Source organism: Triticum dicoccoides, chromosome 3A, assembly GCF_002162155.2.
Source record: "Triticum dicoccoides isolate Atlit2015 ecotype Zavitan chromosome 3A, WEW_v2.0, whole genome shotgun sequence".
NCBI classification, from domain to species: domain Eukaryota; kingdom Viridiplantae; phylum Streptophyta; class Magnoliopsida; order Poales; family Poaceae; genus Triticum; species Triticum dicoccoides.
In genome coordinates this window covers 206,638,635-206,657,188 of record NC_041384.1, presented here as the reverse complement: position 1 = coordinate 206,657,188, position 18,554 = coordinate 206,638,635, and the positions used below count along the sequence as shown (strand labels likewise).

Genomic DNA, 18,554 nt, shown 5'->3' with positions numbered 1-18,554 from the left:
CGGAGTCCGGGAAGTGAACACGGTGTTGGAGTAATGTTTGACGTAGGTTGTTCTAGGATCACTTCTTGATCATAGTTTCTCGATCGTGCTTTGCCTTCTCTTCTCGCTCTCTTTTGCGAATATGTTAGCCACCATATATGCTAGTCGCTTGCTGCAGCTCCACCTCATACCTTTACCTTACCCATAAGCTTAAATAGTCTTGATCGCGAGGGTGTGAGATTGCTGAGTCCCCGTGGCTCACAGATACTTCCAAAACCAGCTTGCAGGTGCCGATGAGTCCGTGCAGGTGACGCAACCAAGCTCAAGGAGGAGCTCGATGAAGATCTTGTCCTTTGTGTTGTTCCGTTCTAGTCGATCAGTAGTGGAGCCCAGTTGGGGTCGATCGGGGACCTTGTCGCATTTGGGGTTCTTCTTTTATTTTGGCTCCGTAGTCGGGCCTTGTTTGTAACTGGTTGATGTAATGCTTTATTTATGTATTTGTGTGAAGTGGCGATTGTAAGCCAACTATGTATCTTTTTCCCATATTGTATTACTTGGGTTGTGTGAAGATTACCTCACTTGCGACATTGCTTTCAATGCGGTTATGCCTCTACATCGTGCTTCGACATGTGGGAGACATAGCCGCATCGAGGGCGTTATAATACATGAAAATTTTAAACCGTTCATCAGAATGTGGCACATAATATACCCAGTGGAAAGCTTATGAGTCGCAACAAGTTTTTCATGTAGACATGTGTTACAAATTCGTTGTCGTTTGAGAGCAGTTTTTAAAATGTCAAAAAAGTGTTGTTTTTTGCTTTTTAAAACAACATGTAAATGAACGACGGACGTCTCGTAAATATAATTTTTGAACCGTGCAGGGTGGAGCACGTGAACTTCTTGCAACAAACCTTTTAGGCTTTTCGTTTTGTATTTTTTTATTCTCTTCTGAAACGAAGTAGTTGAACTTCCCGCTATTTTCACCTGAACTTTTGTCACGTATTTTTGTTCAACCTCTCTCACAAGAATTATTGAACTTTCTCAGGTAGAGCACTTGAACTTCTAGCAACAAATTTTTTAGCATTTTCTTTTTCATTCTTTTTAATACAAAATGCACACAGTGTAGTACGTGAACTTCTGGCTCTTATCAATTTGAACTTCTCTCTGCTTCTCTTTAGTAACGTAAAAAATCTGAGTTTTTATAGACATCGAACCGATCTAACTTTTTTATTCTCATTTGAAACGCATTTCGTGTAGTAGTTGAACTGCTCGTTGTTTTGGACGTCTCTATGTCGTAGTTTTTGAACTTGTTTGGGGCTTCACATTTTTTTGTTTTTTTACATTAAACCAACATACTAAAAGCACATTTTTGCATCAATGCATACTATTGAACTTCATGAAACAATACAAAACAAGAAATTAGATAACCCGATGTACAAATGGGGGCCAAATAAACAAACGATCTTATTCCCTTTCATATGGCTCACTGAATTTCACATGTCCAAATGGACTTCACGTAGTTGTCTCACCTTCATCATACACCTTGTACATCCAAGCCCAAAATCAAAATCAAAATCGTGCCTCTCCAAACACAACATGTGCCATAGAGAGAGCTATAGTTGTTCCTTCCCAGCTATATGTGAACTTCTACGGTCGACGTATTTTTTCTATAGTAGATGCATAACAACTACGGGGAGAAGAATCTTTTTGTTAGTAACAGGAAAAATTCGAGTTTTTTTTAATAAATATCAAACCACTCCACTTTTTGAAATTGAACTTCTTGGTTTATTATTTACTAACGAGGAAAATCTGGGTTTTTCATATGCATTAAGGTATTCTATTTTAAAAATTGAACTTCTTGGTTTTTCAATTTGGACTTGGTGTTATTTCTTATAGTAACGGAAAAAAAATCCTAGTTTCTTAATAAACATCGACCTATTCCGTATTTTAAAAATAAACTTCTAAGTTTTTTAACAAAGATAATCCCTTTTATATGAAATTGTTTGAGATGTTTTTTTAATTTGATCTTCTTACAGTTTCTAAAAACATTGAACTTCTTCGTATTTTAAAATTTGAAGCTCTAGGCTTTAAATCCATAAAAAATATTCTTGGTTTCAGTTTTTAGACACGAGAAAAATCTTATTGTTATATTAACACTGAACTACTCGCCTTTTTAAATTTGAGGCTCCTTTTTATTTTTAAAAAATGGAACATCCTTCTTTTTGTAAATATGAGTTGTTGTCTATTATTTTCATTTAAACTTATTTGAACTTCATGGATTTTTTAGAGCTAACTTTCAAAATAAGGAGGGGGGGAGTTTTTTCAACAAACTTTTTTTGAAGGTTTCCTTAGTGTTGATGTTTGTTCTAATTTTACCAATTATGAACTTGCGTGCACTTGTTCTCTGTTTAAAAATTTGAACCTCAGGATTTATGTGTACTTTCTCCTGTAAATGAGGTTAAGGAACCTTTTTTGCACAAGTGAACGTCTGACATTTGAAAAGGAAAAATTCCTATGAAGCTTCAACTATGTCGAGAACATACATATGTGAGGAACACCCCCACCCAGATTTGCACTATCTTTCAAACATATAACAAACATTAGACCATGTATATTTTACAACCAAAACGAAGCAACATTACAGCAACCAAGGAGATGTTGGGAAGAAACAAGCAGCGCAGACATAGTTATAACAAACAATATGCCACAAGTACCAAAGTTATGTTAAAGGTCAAGGGGCATCTAAGAAAATTACAAACCACGCATAGAACAGATACTATGGCCGCATTATTTGTCATCGTAGTCGTGACTTTTCAAAAGAAACTATAGTCCCAAACTGAAGAGGCCATATGTGTTGACACAAGTTAAACAGAAGAGCCAGACTAGTGAGAGCTTATCGCAATCTCTAATGCATATCTTCGACTGAAGTTGCACTCTTGAGCTTAGCTTTGTCGACAATGCCCTTTGATCTCGCGAGCTGTGGAAGAAGAAGCGAGAATTCCTAAAATATTGCAGAGATGTTGTTAGGAATCCAGAATGGTTCTTACAAATGAAGTCCAGAAGTTGAAAGAATGGCTACTATCTTGGTATTAAGTTCAGTAGAAGTTGCAAGAAGATATTGCCATGTTGAAGGTGTTGTCCGTATTTTATTACCTCTGAGGTTCCATTCTCAAGGAAAACACCCTTCAATCGACTATCTGCAAGATATAACAAGGTAAAAGATTGTCAAAGAGGTCAAGAAAGATTGTTGCGGCTAAATAACAGGAAAACTTGTTAGCCACAGGTTTTTTTGTGCCCCCGTGCATACACACAACAATCATCAACTTCCATATACATGGACTTTAGTTTTCTGACAACATGAACTTTGTTGTTGTCGCTGTACATGAACTTCTCCTGTAACCAACTATTTGACTGTATAGAGCACCTAGTGCAAGAAAAGAAAAACAACCTCCTTATCTACTAAAAGGTGATGGTTCGTTGGGTCATATCTGCACAAACTTTATATATCCAGGGCAAAGTGCGCGGAAACGCTAGCTTACAGGCTCCGTCAATAACTTGAGCAACCAGTCCTGCCATCATATGGTACACAATTTATTCAAGCCAGCAATTTCACTTTCAGCCACTTGCTTGGTGGTATTGCATGGCAGGACGTCGCTCCCGCTTCTCACAACTGTTTAGTTGTAGATCTTTACATGCCTCTCAAATGAATGGCGGTTCTGCGCACAAAATATGAAATTAGCAAAATTCCAGACAACATGCCTAACATTATTGGCACAAGTTGCAACAATGTGCAACAAGTACCTGGTTAGCACTATGTGCCTTTCTTGGCGCTGTGTCTGGGTGCTCCAGTCCAAGATACTGCGCCCAAGCTCGATACATGTATCTCTAAACAAGTTTATACAATTGAAATCAAATTAAGCGCTACAAAAGCTGCTTCATCAAGTAGATAACTAGCATCGTAGTACCTGAAATCTCGTGGCTACAGTGTCAGAATCTTCAAAATAGTCTGGACAACCAAGGGATATGTACACAAATTTCCACTGTTCAAATAGAACATTTGTTAGCACCGGACAAGTACATTTTAACCAATGTTTGTACTAGGTGTTAGCTCCACATACAAAATGCAAGATAAACACACCTCGGAGAAATAAAAAGATAGTATGTATCATGTTTAAAGCAGCCCAACAACTTCAAATGGACAAAGCCTAATTTTCTAGAGATTACTGCCAAGCTTAGACCAATGTAGTCGATTAATTATATGCATTGTGGATGATGTGTCATGCAGATAAGCAACTCATGTCCTATCCCACAGGGAGTTGTCGCCAATTGGGATGGACCCCCGCTATCTTCCAATAAGTATTAATACTTCCTCCATCCCAAAATAAGTGTCTCAATTTTGTACTAACTTTAGTACAAAGTTGTACTAAGGTTAAGACACTTATTTTGGGACGGAAGGAGTACCTTTCCAATTAGGTTAACACCAATTTAGAGAAGCATAATTTAGTTATTTATTTTAGATTGTTAGACTTCGTAACATAGAGGACCGCTTTGATGAAATTAAGAACCTCCACTATATCCCCCATCACCTAAGCATTCATGAACCAAGGTTTGTGACAGTATGTGTCGGAATATTTAAAGTTCCACATCGAAATATATAGGCGATAAGCCGCTAACGAAAAGCCTACCAGAGAAAAGAAAAAGCTTACGCTTTTCATAATCATTTTATGAGCGCCAACCAAAATTTGATAGCTAACTGTGTTTCTTAAGCCCCGAGTGAGACCTTAGGCTATAAATGCCAACTCAGATATTTGATGTTTGACTGGCGTTAAATATTCTAACTAGTAAGCATACACATATCTCAATAACATCACATCTAACGAAGATTGGGCGGCGGACACGGATGCACTATGCCGCTATAGCAAAAAATAAAACCACATATTTATATACATCGCAATATATGCTGCAGAAACCATGGGAAAATCCTCATTACCTTGGAGAAATCCTCATCTGAGACCTTAAGCTTTTTCTGTAAACGTTCTTTAATAGAAGATAAGGTCTCATCCTCACGAATAACCATAAAGAAAGGTTCTCCAAAATTCTGAACTTGCTATGGAAATCAGGATAAATATCAAGCATGTGGTTAACTAGAGATCCAAATATGATATCAGAAGCAGACCGAGGAAATCTTTCTTAGCAATAATTGCCTTGCCCCCAATTCCATCATTTATGCTGGATGGTGGGCAGAACACAACAATGTCAAATATTGGAGTATTAGAGACACAGCTAAGCATTTCTTTTAGTGAATGACAAAGTAACTTAAAACCAAATGTGGTACAATGACTAAAAGTTCGTCCAACTGCATTTGAAGAACTACTCACAACCAGGCTGTATTTTTTGTGTTTTACAGAACACAACCAATAGCATAACTGGTTTGATGCCAAAAGTTGGCATGCCAAATTTTGGCACTAATATTGGCTAGAGATTGGTTGATTGCTAATTTTCAGAGATGATTTTTTGTTCAAGGCATATACACAAACAACTTGTGTGCACTGCTAGTAGAAGAGGGCAGCTTGGCGCAGACACCCTGGGGTGTGGGGGCAGATTCGAAGGTGGCAGTAGCATGGAGGAAGAGGGGCAGCAGTAGTATGGAGGAAGAGGGGTGGTAGTGATGACTAGGTGGTGCGCAGCGACTCTGTTCCCCACAGCGGAGCCGGGAGGCCGGCCAGGAGGAGGAAGGTGGCAGTGCAGGGTGGCGTGGGCGGCTCTCACGCCGGCGGCCGAGGGAAGAAAGTGAGCACAGGGGAGGGCCACAGGTGGGGGAACATGCATCGAGTCGCCGATCTGGGGAGGCACTGGAGGGAAGAAGGCCGCGATGGGAGAGGAGGAAGGTCGCAGCGGCAGAGGAAGAAGGTCGCGGCGGCCGAGGAGGATGGATGCGTCTGCCGTCGGTGGTCGAGGAGCAGCGGTGTGGGCGTCGTCGGAAGCTACGGCGGGTGGAGGGGACTGGGAACCTTGGCGGCGACCCGGGACGATGCGAGGGCGACGGTGAGCCGGGAGGAGGAGGCCGCGCGCAGGAAGGAGGAGGTGGCGGAGCTCGCGAGTGGGGGCGGCAGCTCCGGTGGCCAGCAGCGGGTGGGCGTTGGGGTCGGGTGGCCGGCGGCAGGAGGTGCTTCGGGGTCGGGGGTGGCGGCGGGAGGTGGTCGAGGGATCCGACAGTGCGGGAGGTGGGGTGGGGGTTGGGCATGGGCCGATCAGTTTTTTTTGTTTTTGGGAGTTTGAAAACATCCCATCGGGCCTGTATAAGGGTTGGCTGTGATCCAAATAGTTATTCTAATCTTGGGATTAGAATATTCTAGTTGGCATGCATCATATTTATTGTCATGCATGACACAAATTGGCATCGCATTTAACATGATATGGTATCTACCTACTATATGTTACTCTAACCCTTTTTATATATATTTAATTCTTTGCCACATCAGCATATATACTTGCTATTTCCGAGTGCATGACATCGTCGGCTATGATACCACCACTATGGCCACCCTAATAAGGCTCTTATATTAGTTTACTGAGGGAGTACGTACCTTCATAGTGCATATATAGTATCATAGAGTAGTACTAGCTCCCTCTGTAAACTAATATAAGAGCGTTTAGATTACTAAATAGTGACATAAACGCTATTATATTAGTTTGCTGAGGGAGTATATATCATAGATGACCATATTTATGGCCACGCATGACACAAAGTAGTATAGCATTTATTATATATATATATATATATATATATATATATATATATATATATATATATATGTTACGGTATTTACCTATGTTACTTCTTCTTTGCCACATCATCATATTTTCTATTCTCGGGTGCATGATACGGCTATGATACCCCCACTATGGCCACCCTAATAAGGCTGGTCGTAATATGGGAGTATCAAGCGGTATAATGCATGCCAACTAGACTTTTTGGATGATGTGGCACATAGTTAAATGATGAAAGAGAGGGTGTGTGGTATCATATCATGATATCATATCATATTAAATGGTGTACTACTTTGTGTCATGCATGGTAATTAGTAAGGAACCTAAGATACTAACTCATGATACTATACATGCGCGCATTACGGAGGTATTGCCGATCATATACTAGTATCATGCATATATACTCCCTCCTTTCCGATTTATAGGCTTATCTCAAAATTTTAGTTTGTCCATTTTATAAGGCTCAATTTGGTTGTTCCTCATCACATGTCGAGATTCCAAGGTGCATTAAATCATTGCATGTAAGTATTAAGAGAAAGTTGACCAATGCATGTACTTTATATATGCATGCATGTATTGCAATTAATACCTTGGAAAACATAAATTTTTGAGGAAAACAAAAGCATTAATTGGGTGTTCTTGCAAACTACAAAGGTATTCCACCACTCACCATCTACCTTGGTTGGTGAGATTTTTGAATTGAGCCCTATAAGGCTGGTTGTAATGGGGAGAGTATCATATATATACTAGTAGTATCATGCATATATATGGTAGTGTAGCTAGGATACTAGCTACTTCCATAATGCATAGTATCATAAGTTACCATCTTAGCTTGCCTTACTAATCACACAAAGTAGTAGTACAAAATTTAATATGACACGATATCATGATATGATACCACATCCTCTCATGTGTGCCACATCATTCAAAAAGTCTAGTTGGCATGCATCATACCGCTTATGATAATACCATTACAACCAACCTAGCTAAACCGGAAAGGAGGGAGTATGAGACTAGCTAGCCACAATGGAGAGTAGTACACTAGTAACATACACATGTCCCTAGACTATATATGTTACTACCTTTATAGTGGGTAGTAACATAAGTGTAGTGTGATGCAAAGCTTCATTTCTTAGGTTACAGACTCATATTGCATTGGGACATGTGATGCTACAATAACTATCGAAGTTACTGAAACTATCTCTCTCCTCATTAACTTATTTCCACATAAGCAAGTTTGCTAAGTTGGAGTCGGTGTTACTGCTGAAGTTACTCCCACTATGGCTAGTCTGATACTAGCTAGTCGCCTATGATATACTAGCTACCTCACTAAGAGCATGGTTAATAATACAACCAAGGGTCGGCTATAAGAAGTTGACTTGTCATATACAACCAACCTCTTAGCGGGTATGTACAATAATAACTTTTATATACGTACTAGTTTATCAATAGTTGGCCCACCTTACATCCTCACAAAGTGTCTTGGTGGGTCTCCTTTTGCAGCTGGCTCTACTAACTAAGAGCCCGCTTCTCTTCTCTTTCCTCAAACTAATAAGCACATATATATTATTCTATTCCTTATAGCCAGACTACCCATAATGAGAGTAACATAGGTAGTGACATCACACATATCTAGATAAAATAGATGATGTGGTAAGCAATAAATGAAGAAATGAAGGAAAGTGGATATGTGTGATGTTACTACCTATGTTACTCCCACTTTGGGTATAGTCTTACTTTAGTATGAGACTACCCACAATGGGAGTAACAAGGTAGTAACATCACACATATCTAGATAAAGTAGATGATGCGGCAAGCAATAATTGAAGAAAGAGAGGAAAGTAGTAACATAGCTAGTTACTAGTAGTATGAGTAACATCACATGTACATATCAAGGCAAGATGTGTCTATATCCTAATAAATGAAGTGTTGCATGTTACCACACATATACGTTACTCCCCACTATAGAGGTAGTAACATAGACCAGTGTAACACATGGGCATGTTACTAGTCTATGTTACTACCCATTGTGGCTAGTCTGAGTAACATCACACATCTCAAGGCAAGATGAGTCTATAGCCTAATAAATGAAGTGTTGCATGTTACTACACATATGTTACTCCCCACAATAGAGGTAGTAACATAGACTAGTAACATTCTATGTTACTACCCATTGTGGCTAGTCTTATGTCACTCTATTGTGTACTTACTTGCTCTAATAATGCATAGTATCATAGAGTAGCTAGTATCATATGTAGTACTTTATTTATATTGTCATGCATGACATGTAGTAGCATAACATTTATTATGATACGGTTTCATGATATGATACTTAACCCTCTCTTTGTTCATTTAATTAATTCTATGACAGCTCATCAAAATTGCCTAGTTGGCATGCATGATACTAGCTATGGTAGCCCCTTACTATCAGCCTAGCAAAGGTGTACAGATCATTTGTGCGTCACTCTGTGAGTTTTCATCCGCTTGTTCGAGAAGCGGGGAGAAGTTTGAAACATTTCGGCTGCGAGGTGCGGCCACTAGAGTAGGCCTAGCTGGTATTTCAATTACAGAAAATTCAGATGGAGTTCGGACATCATCAAAATCGCTGTGTGCCTGTGGCGTGCTCTCACGACCCCGTGGAAAAAAATTGGTAAAGTTTGGCACAAGTTTTGATGACCGCTCCTTCCAAACAGCAGCATCTCACATGAAGGATCATGGTTTTCCAAAAGGAGACGTGTCAATTCAAACTCCTGTGGCCGGTGACTTCATCGTTTGGCCTCATAAAAATTTCCACGGTACGCAATCACCATTATACCACGGGTTTGATTTTCTGGCACATTTTAGTTATCATTAGCTATATTTAAGACATTTTTTGATATTAAGGTGCATTTTGTGCATAAAAATAAAATTACAACCGGAACTGCATGTGTTATCGAAAGGGATGACGATAGGCGTTCGATCTGGGAGCATCCAACGGTGCAGATGTATGATCCGTGGGGTTTGGGTTCTGGCCAATCAGAAAGCACGACTCAGATCGTGGGTGGGGTGGTGGCGGGGTTTGGTCCGCACACGGCTTTCATCAATGAACCGTGTGCTACTCGCAAACCAGATTGCACATTTTTGTTCACACATACTGCAGCGAGATCGATTGAGTGTTCTACCTCTATGATATAATAATAATAATAATAATAATAATAATAATAATAATAATAACAAAAAACAATTCATAGTCATTGCCTGAGCTGACAGCGTATCAAGGTCAACATATTAATGGTTCTTACATCAACAGAAAACCGGGCATAACTCACAAATTTAGTACACACGACAGTTCTAAATTGAACGAATTAAGTTGCAGGGTAGGCATAAAGACTAGTCTTACAGCTTAATTCCCATGTACACGGGGGATTAAGTTGACCCCGAATGAACTTGGGTTTTTTTGATGATTTTAAACTTCTTCTCTGTTGCACTGGTGCGTGATCCCTTGGCTGGCAACTCATCAAATTCATCGTACTCGTCCTGATCGGCAACATCGTAGACACCCACTACCCTTCTCTTCCCATGCATCGCTAAATGGCCGTTCTTATGCAAGGGGTCTTCCACAAAGAAAATCTGGGTACCATCGCAGGCAAGAATGAATGGGTCCGCGTGATATGCCATCGTTGTCCTGTTAACACATGTCTTCCTGTACTCATCAATCCTTACCTGACCAAGAGGGATCCATGCGCACCTGAATAATGCCACCTTAGCTTTCACATAGTCAAGCTCCCAAATCCGTTTGATGGATCCATAGTATACCTTTTATCAGCTTCATTTACAGTCATGCATTCTATTCGAACAGAGTTATTCTGATACGAGGTCTTCTTATCATGTTCCTCAGTGTAGAACGTGTATCCATTTATGTCATATGCTTGCATTGGTACGTGAGCACCATAGGTGACAGCTTTTGTGCCAACCACGTAGCAATGTCATCGATGGATCCTTGTGCCAAACCATTCTTCAGCCATTCGGCGTAGTTCTTAGTGTGCTCCTTCATCTCCACCTGTGATGAAGGCACCATTGGTAAGAATCTTTGGTGTATCTCCGCCAAGTGCTCTTTGGCATAAGCGATGAGAACTGGGTTGTTAAGCAGTACCATCAAATGGGCTTTCCATGCCAATTCTCTGGGTGCAGCCATTTGCATGCCAGCAAGGACTGGCTTACCTTTCAGCCTTCCCTCGTGGCGAGAGAGGGGCAAACCAATAGGTCTTTGTTTCATGTATTCGGTGCAAAACTCAACCACCTCCTCTGCGGTATAACCTTGTAGGATGCTTGCCTCTGGATGGTTTCGGTTCCAACAAAAGCGCTTCAGGATTCCCATGAACTGCTCAAAGGGATACATGTTGCGAAGAAACACAGGACCATAATACTTTATCTCGTCGAGAAGGTGCACAGTGACATGGACCATGATATCAAAGAATGACGGTGGGAAAAACATCTCTAGGTTGGACAATATTCTTGCAATATCATCTTGCATATGATCCAACTCTTCAGGATCTACAACTTTTCTCCCATAGTTGGTTGAAGAAATCACAGAGGTCAATGAGTGTGTTTCTTATATCTTTGTCCATTAGATTCCTGATGGCCACCAGGAGGATTTGTGTCAACATTACATGGCAATCATGTGACTTCATGTGTCCCAACTTCATTTTACTTGAGCTCACATCCATGAGACTTTTGATGTTTGCGGAGTAGGAAGAGGGTGTCTTAACTGACAACAATTAGGTGAAGAACCGTGTTGCTTCTTTTGTACTGAAATTGTAACTTTGGCGAGCTTTGATGAATTTTTCATCATCTTCTGCTTCACTATTGCGTTGTGATTGATCAGCAAGCATATCGAGCCGTGAATCGTCACCATCCTTTCTTTACCTTTAATCTTGAGCAGAGTACCAAGGATACTTTCACATACGTTCTTCTCTACGTGCATGACATCGATGTAGTGACGTAGACGTAGAATCTCCCAGTAAGGTAATTTCCAGAACACCGATTTCTTCTTAAACACTTGATCCTTGGGTGTTAGTTTCACCGTCAAAGGGTGGTTCTTGCCAAGCACAACATTAATTTTTTAGCCATGTTGTGGACCACCACCCCTTCATAGGGTCTTGGGGCTACAGCTGCCTTTGTCGTACCATCAAATTCAGCTTTCATCTTTTGGTATGGGTGATTTTTTTGTAAGAACCTACGATGACGCAAATACACTGTTTTGTGCGAGTTGGGAAGTCTTCTGCTAGCTGTCCTATCCATGCATGTGACACACCCTACTTCTCCCCTTGTTTTCTGCCCCGGTGTGTTGCCTAATGCCGGCATATCTTGAATGGTGTGCACCAGCATGGCATGTAGATCGAAAATCTCCTTTCTGTAAGTATCATAACATTTTACAACAGGCACATCTATCCACACTGTCAGCAGTTCTTATACCAGTAGCTGAAAGTAAATGTCGATGTCATTTCCAGGTTGCTTCGGGCCTTGGATAATCATTTACATCATAATTTATTGTTTCTGTTGGGTTTCGTAGTAATTTCAAAAATTTTCCTACGCGCACACAGGATCATGTGATGCATAGCAACGAGAGGAGAGTGTTGTCTACGTACCCAACGCAGACCGACTGCGGAAGCAATGACACGACGTAGAGGAAGTAGTCGTACGTCTTCACGATCCAACCGATCAAGCACCGAAACTACGGCACCTCCGAGTTCGAGCACACGTTCAGCTCGATGACGATCCCCGGACTCCGATCCAGCAAAGTGTCGGGGAAGAGTTTCGTCAGCACGACGGCGTGGTGACGATCTTGATGAACTACAGCAGCAGGGCTTCGCTTAAACTCCGCTACAGTATTATCGAGGAATATGGTGGCAGGGGGCACCGCACACGGCTAAGGAATCGATCACGTGGATCAACTTGTGTCAACTTGTATGTTTAGAGGTGCCCCTGCCTCCGTATATAAAGGAGGAGAGGAGGGGAGGCTGGCCGGCCAAAGAGGGGGGCACAGGAGAGTCCTACTCCCTCTGGGAGTAGGATTCCTCCCCCCAATCCTAGTCCAACTAGGATTCCTCGGAGGGGAAGGGAGAGAGGGGGGCCGGCCACCTTCTCCTAGTCCTAATAGGACTAGGGGAGGGGAAAGAGGCGCAGCCACCTTGGGCTGCCCCTTTCTCCTTTCCACTAAGGCCCATGATGGCCCATATGGCTCCCGGGGGGTTCCGGTAACCTCCCGGTAACCCGGTAAAATCCCGATTTCACCCGGAACACTTCCGATGTCCAAACATAGGCTTCCAATATATCAATCTTTACGTCTCGACCATTTCGAGACTCCTCGTCATGTCCGTGATCACATCCGGGACTCCGAACAACCTTCGGTACATCAAAATGCATAAACTCATAATATAACTGTCATCGTAACCTTAAGCGTGCGGACCCTACGTGTTCGAGAACAATGTAGACATGACCGAGACATGTCTCTGGTCAATAACCAATAGCGGGACCTGGATGCCCATATTGGCTCCTACATATTCTACGAAGATCTTTATCGGTCAGACCGCATAACAACATACGTTGTTCCCTTTGTCATCGGTATGTTACTTGCCCGAGATTCGATCGTCGGTATCCAATACCTAGTTCAATCTCGTTAACGGCAAGTCTCTTTACTCGTTCCGTAATACATCATCTCACAACTAACATATTAGTTGTAATGCTTGTAAGGCTTATGTGATGTGTATTACCGAGAGGGCCCAGAGATACCTCTCCGACAATCGGAGTGACAAATCCTAATCTCGAAATACGCCAACCCAACATCGACCATTGGAGACACCTGTAGTACTCCTTTATAATCACCCATTTACGTTGTGACGTTTGGTAGTACCCAAAGTGTTCCTCCGGTAAACGGGAGTTGCATAATCTCATAGTCGTAGGAACATGTATAAGTCATGAAGAAAGCAATAGCAACATACTAAACGATCAGGTGCTAAGCTAATGGAATGGGTCATGTCAATCAGATCATTCTACTAATGATGTGACCTCGTTAATCAAATAACAACTCATTGTTCATGGTTAGGAAACATAACCATCTTTGATTAACGAGCTAGTCAAGTAGAGGCATACTAGTGACACTCTGTTTGTCTATGTATTCACACATGTATTATGTTTCCGGAAAATACAATTCTAGCATGAATAATAAACATTTATCATGATTATAAGGAAATAAATAATAACTTTATTATTGCCTCTAGGGCATATTTCCTTCACAAAGAATTTCAGAGTGAAGTTGAAAATCATCGTAACAAGAAAATAAAGTTTCTACGATCTGATCGTGGAGGAGAATATTTGAGTTACGAGTTTGGTGTACATTTGAAAAATTGTGGAATAGTTTCGCAACTCACGCCACCCGGAACACCACAGCGTAATGGTGTGTCCGAACGTCGTAATCGTACTTTACTAGATATGGTGCGATCTATGATGTCTCTTACAGATTTACCGCTATCATTTTGGGGATATGCTTTAGAGACGGCCGCATTCACGTTAAATAGGGCACCATCAAAATCCGTTGAGACGACGCCTTATGAACTATGGTTTGGCAAGAAACCAAAGTTGTCGTTTCTTAAAGTTTGGGGCTGCGATGCTTATGTGAAAAAGCTTCAACCTGATAAGCTCGAACCCAAATCGGAGAAATGTGTATTCATAGGATACCCAAAGGAAACTGTTGGGTACACCTTCTATCACAGATCCGAAGGCAAAACATTTGTTGCTAAGAATGGATCATTTCTAGAGAAGGAGTTTCTCTCGAAAGAAGTGAGTGGGAGGAAAATAGAACTTGACGAGGTAACTGTACCTGCTCCCTTACTGGAAAGTAGTTCATCACAGAAAACTGTTTCAGTGACACCTACACCAGTTAGTGAGGAAGCCAATGATAATGATCATGAAACTTCAGATCAAGATACTACTGAACTTCGTAGATCAACCAGAGTAAGATCCGCACCAGAGTGGTACGGTAATCCTGTTCTGGAGGTCATGCTACTAGATCATGATGAACCTACGAACTATGAAGAAGCGATGGTGAGCCCAGATTCCGCAAAGTGGCTAGAAGCCATGAAATCTGAGATGGGATCCATGTATGAGAACAAAGTATGGACTTTGGTTGACTTGCCCGATGATCGGCAAGCGATTGAGAATAAATGGATCTTTAAGAAGAAGACTGACGCTGATGGTAATGTTACTGTCTACAAAGCTCGACTTGTCGCAAAAGGTTTTCGGCAAGTTCAAGGAATTGACTATGATGAGACCTTCTCACCCGTAGCGATGCTTAAGTCCGTCCGAATCATGTTAGCAATTGCCGCATTTTATGATTATGAAATTTGGCAAATGGATGTCAAAACTGCATTCCTGAATGGATTCCTGGAAGAAGAGTTGTATATGATGCAACCATAAGGTTTTGTCGATCCAAAGGGAGCTAACAAAGTGTGCAAGCTCCAGCGATCCATTTATGGACTGGTGCAAGCCTCTCGGAGTTGGAATAAACGTTTTGATAGTGTGATCAAAGCATTTGGTTTTATACAGACTTTTGGAGAAGCCTGTATTTACAAGAAAGTGAGTGGGAGCTCTGTAGCATTTCTGATATTATATGTGGATGACATATTATTGATTGGAAATGATATAGAATTTCTGGATAGCATAAAGGGATACTTGAATAAAAGTTTTTCAAGAAAAGACCTCAGTAAAAGCTACTTATATATTGAGAATCAAGATCTATTGAGATAGATCAAGACACTTGATAAGATTTTCAATGACTACATACCTTGGCAAGATTTTGAAATAGTTCAAAATGGAACAGTTAAAGAAAGAGTTCTTGCCTGTGTTGCAAAGGTATGAAATTGAGTAAGACTCAAATCCCGATCACAGCAGAAAATAGAAAGAGAATGAAAAGTCATTCCCTATGCCTCAGTCATAGGTTCTATAAAGTATGCTATGCTATGTACCAGACCTATTGTATACCTTGCTCTGTATTTGGCAAGGGAGTACAATAGTGATCTAGGAGTAGATCTCTGGACATTGGTCAAGAATATCCTTAGTAAGGACTAAGGAGATGTTTCTCGATTATGGAGGTGATAAAAGAGTTTGTTGTAAAAGTTACATCAGTGCAAACTTTTACACTGATCCAGATGACTCTAAGTCTCAATCTGGATACATATTGAAAGTGGGAGCAATTAGCTAGAGTAGCTCCGCACAGAGCATTGTAGACATAGGATATTTGCAAAATACATACGGCTCTGAATATGACAGACCCGTTGACTAAGCTTCTCTCACGAGCAAAACATGATCACACCTTAGTACTCTTTGGGTGTTAATCACATAGCGATGTAAACTAGATTACTGAATCTAGTAAACCCTTTGGGTGTTGGTTACATAGCGATGTGAACTATGGGTGTTAATCACATGGTGATATGAACTATTGCTGTTAAATCACATGGCGATGTGAACTAGATTATTGACTCTAGTGCAAGTAGGAGACTGAAGGAAATATGCCCTAGAGGCAATAATAAAGTTATTATTTATTTCCTTATATCATGATAAATGTTTATTATTCATGCTAGAATTGTATTAACCGGAAACATAATACATGTGTGAATACATAGACAAACAGAGTGTCACTAGTATGCCTCTACTTGACTAGCTCGTTAATCAAAGATGGTTATGTTTCCTAACCATGAACAATGAGTTGTTATTTGATTAACGAGGTCACATCATTAGTAGAATGATCTGATTGACATGACCCATTCCATTAGCTTAGCACCTGATCGTTTAGTATGTTGCTATTGCTTTCTTCATGACTTATACATGTTCCTATGACTATGAGATTATGCAACTCCCGTTTACCGGAGGAACACTTTGGGTACTACCAAACGTCACAACGTAAATGGGTGATTATAAAGGAGTACTACAGGTGTCTCCAATGGTCGATGTTGGGTTGGCGTATTTCGAGATTAGGATTTGTCACTCCGATTGTTGGTCACATCACCATGTGACCAACACCCAAAGGGTTTACTAGATTCAGTAATCTAGTTCACATCGCTATGTGATTAACACCCAAAGAGTACTAAGGTGTGATCATGTTTTGCTCGTGGAAGAGGCTTAGTCAACGGGTCTGCAATATTCAGATCCGTATGTATCTTGCAAATCTCTATGTCTCCCACCTGGACTAGATCCCGGATGGAGTTGAAGCGTCTCTTGATGTGTTTGGTCCTTTTGTGAAATCTGGATTCCTTTGCCAAGGCAATTGCACCAGTATTGTCACAAAAGATTTTCATTGGACCCGATGCACTAGGTATGACACCTAGATCGGATATGAACTCCTTCATCCAGACTCCTTCATTTGCTGCTTCCGAAGCAGCTATGTATTCCGCTTCACATGTAGATCCCGCTACGACGCTTTGTTTAGAACTGCACCAACTGACAGCTCCACCGTTTAATGTAAACACGTATCCGGTTTGCGATTTAGAATCGTCCGGATCAGTGTCAAAGCTTGCATCAACGTAACCTTTTACGATGAGCTCTTTGTCACTTCCATATACGAGAAACATATCCTTAGTCCTTTTCAGGTATTTCAGGATGTTCTTGACTGCTGTCCAGTGATCCATTCCTGGATTACTTTGGTACCTCCCTGCTAAACTTATAGCAAGGCACACATCAGGTCTGTTACACAGCATTGCATACATGATAGAGCCTATGGCTGATGCATAGGGAACATCTTTCATATTCTCTCTATCTTCTGCAGTGGTCGGGCATTGAGTCTTACTCAATTTCACACCTTGTAACACAGGCAAGAACCCTTTCTTTGCTTGATCCATTTTGAATTTATTCAAAATTTTGTCAAGGTATGTGCTTTGTGAAAGTCCAATTAAGCGTCTTGATCTGTCTCTATAGATCTTAATGCCTAATATGTAAGCAGCTTCACCGAGGTCTTTCATTGAAAAACTTTTATTCAAGTATCCCTTTATGCTATCCAGAAATTCTATATCATTTCCAATCAATAATATGTCATCCACATATAATATCAGAAATGCTACAGAGCTCCCACTCACTTTCTTGTAAATACAGGCTTCTCCAAAAGTCTGTATAAAACCAAATGCTTTGATCACACTATCAAAACGTTTATTCCAACTCCGAGAGGCTTGCACCAGTCCATAAATGGATCGCTGGAGCTTGCACACTTTGTTAGCTCCCTTTGGATCGACAAAACCTTATGGTTGCATCATATACAACTCTTCTTCCAGGAATCCATTCAGGAATGCAGTTTTGACATCCATTTGCCAAATTTCATAATCATAAAATGCGGCAATTGCTAACATGATTCGGACGGACTTAAGCATCGCTACGGGTGAGAAGGTCTCATCATAGTCAATTCCTTGAACTTGCCGAAAACCTTTTGCGACAAGTCGAGCTTTGTAGACAGTAACATTACCATCAGCGTCAGTCTTCTTCTTAAAGATCCATTTATTCTCAATCGCTTGCCGATCATCGGGCAAGTCAACCAAAGTCCATACTTTGTTCTCATACATGGATCCCATCTCAGATTTCATGGCTTCTAGCCACTTTGCGGAATCTGGGCTCACCATCGCTTCTTCATAGTTCGTAGGTTCATCATGATCTAGTAGCATGACCTCCAGAACAGGATTACCGTACCACTCTGGTGCGGATCTTACTCTGGTTGATCTACGAAGTTCAGTAGTATCTTGATCTGAAGTTTCATGATCATTATCATTGGCTTCCTCACTAACTGG

At 40.9% G+C, this 18,554-nt stretch overlaps 1 long non-coding RNA gene across 2 annotated transcripts; it reads right to left on the bottom strand.

Moving 5' to 3' along the window:
- Positions 1-2,681: 2,681 nt before the first annotated feature.
- On the bottom strand, positions 2,682-6,207 carry LOC119267875. 2 transcript variants are annotated; one of them, XR_005132731.1, is made up of 6 exons: positions 4,970-6,207; positions 3,945-4,019; positions 3,781-3,864; positions 3,428-3,695; positions 3,133-3,176; positions 2,682-2,980 (listed from the first exon to the last, which is right to left on the bottom strand). It is a non-coding gene; the product is annotated as an uncharacterized LOC119267875 (long non-coding RNA). The 2 variants fall into 2 exon arrangements; XR_005132730.1 differs by having other exon boundaries at positions 3,519-3,695.
- Between the last annotated feature and the right edge of the window lie 12,347 nt (positions 6,208-18,554).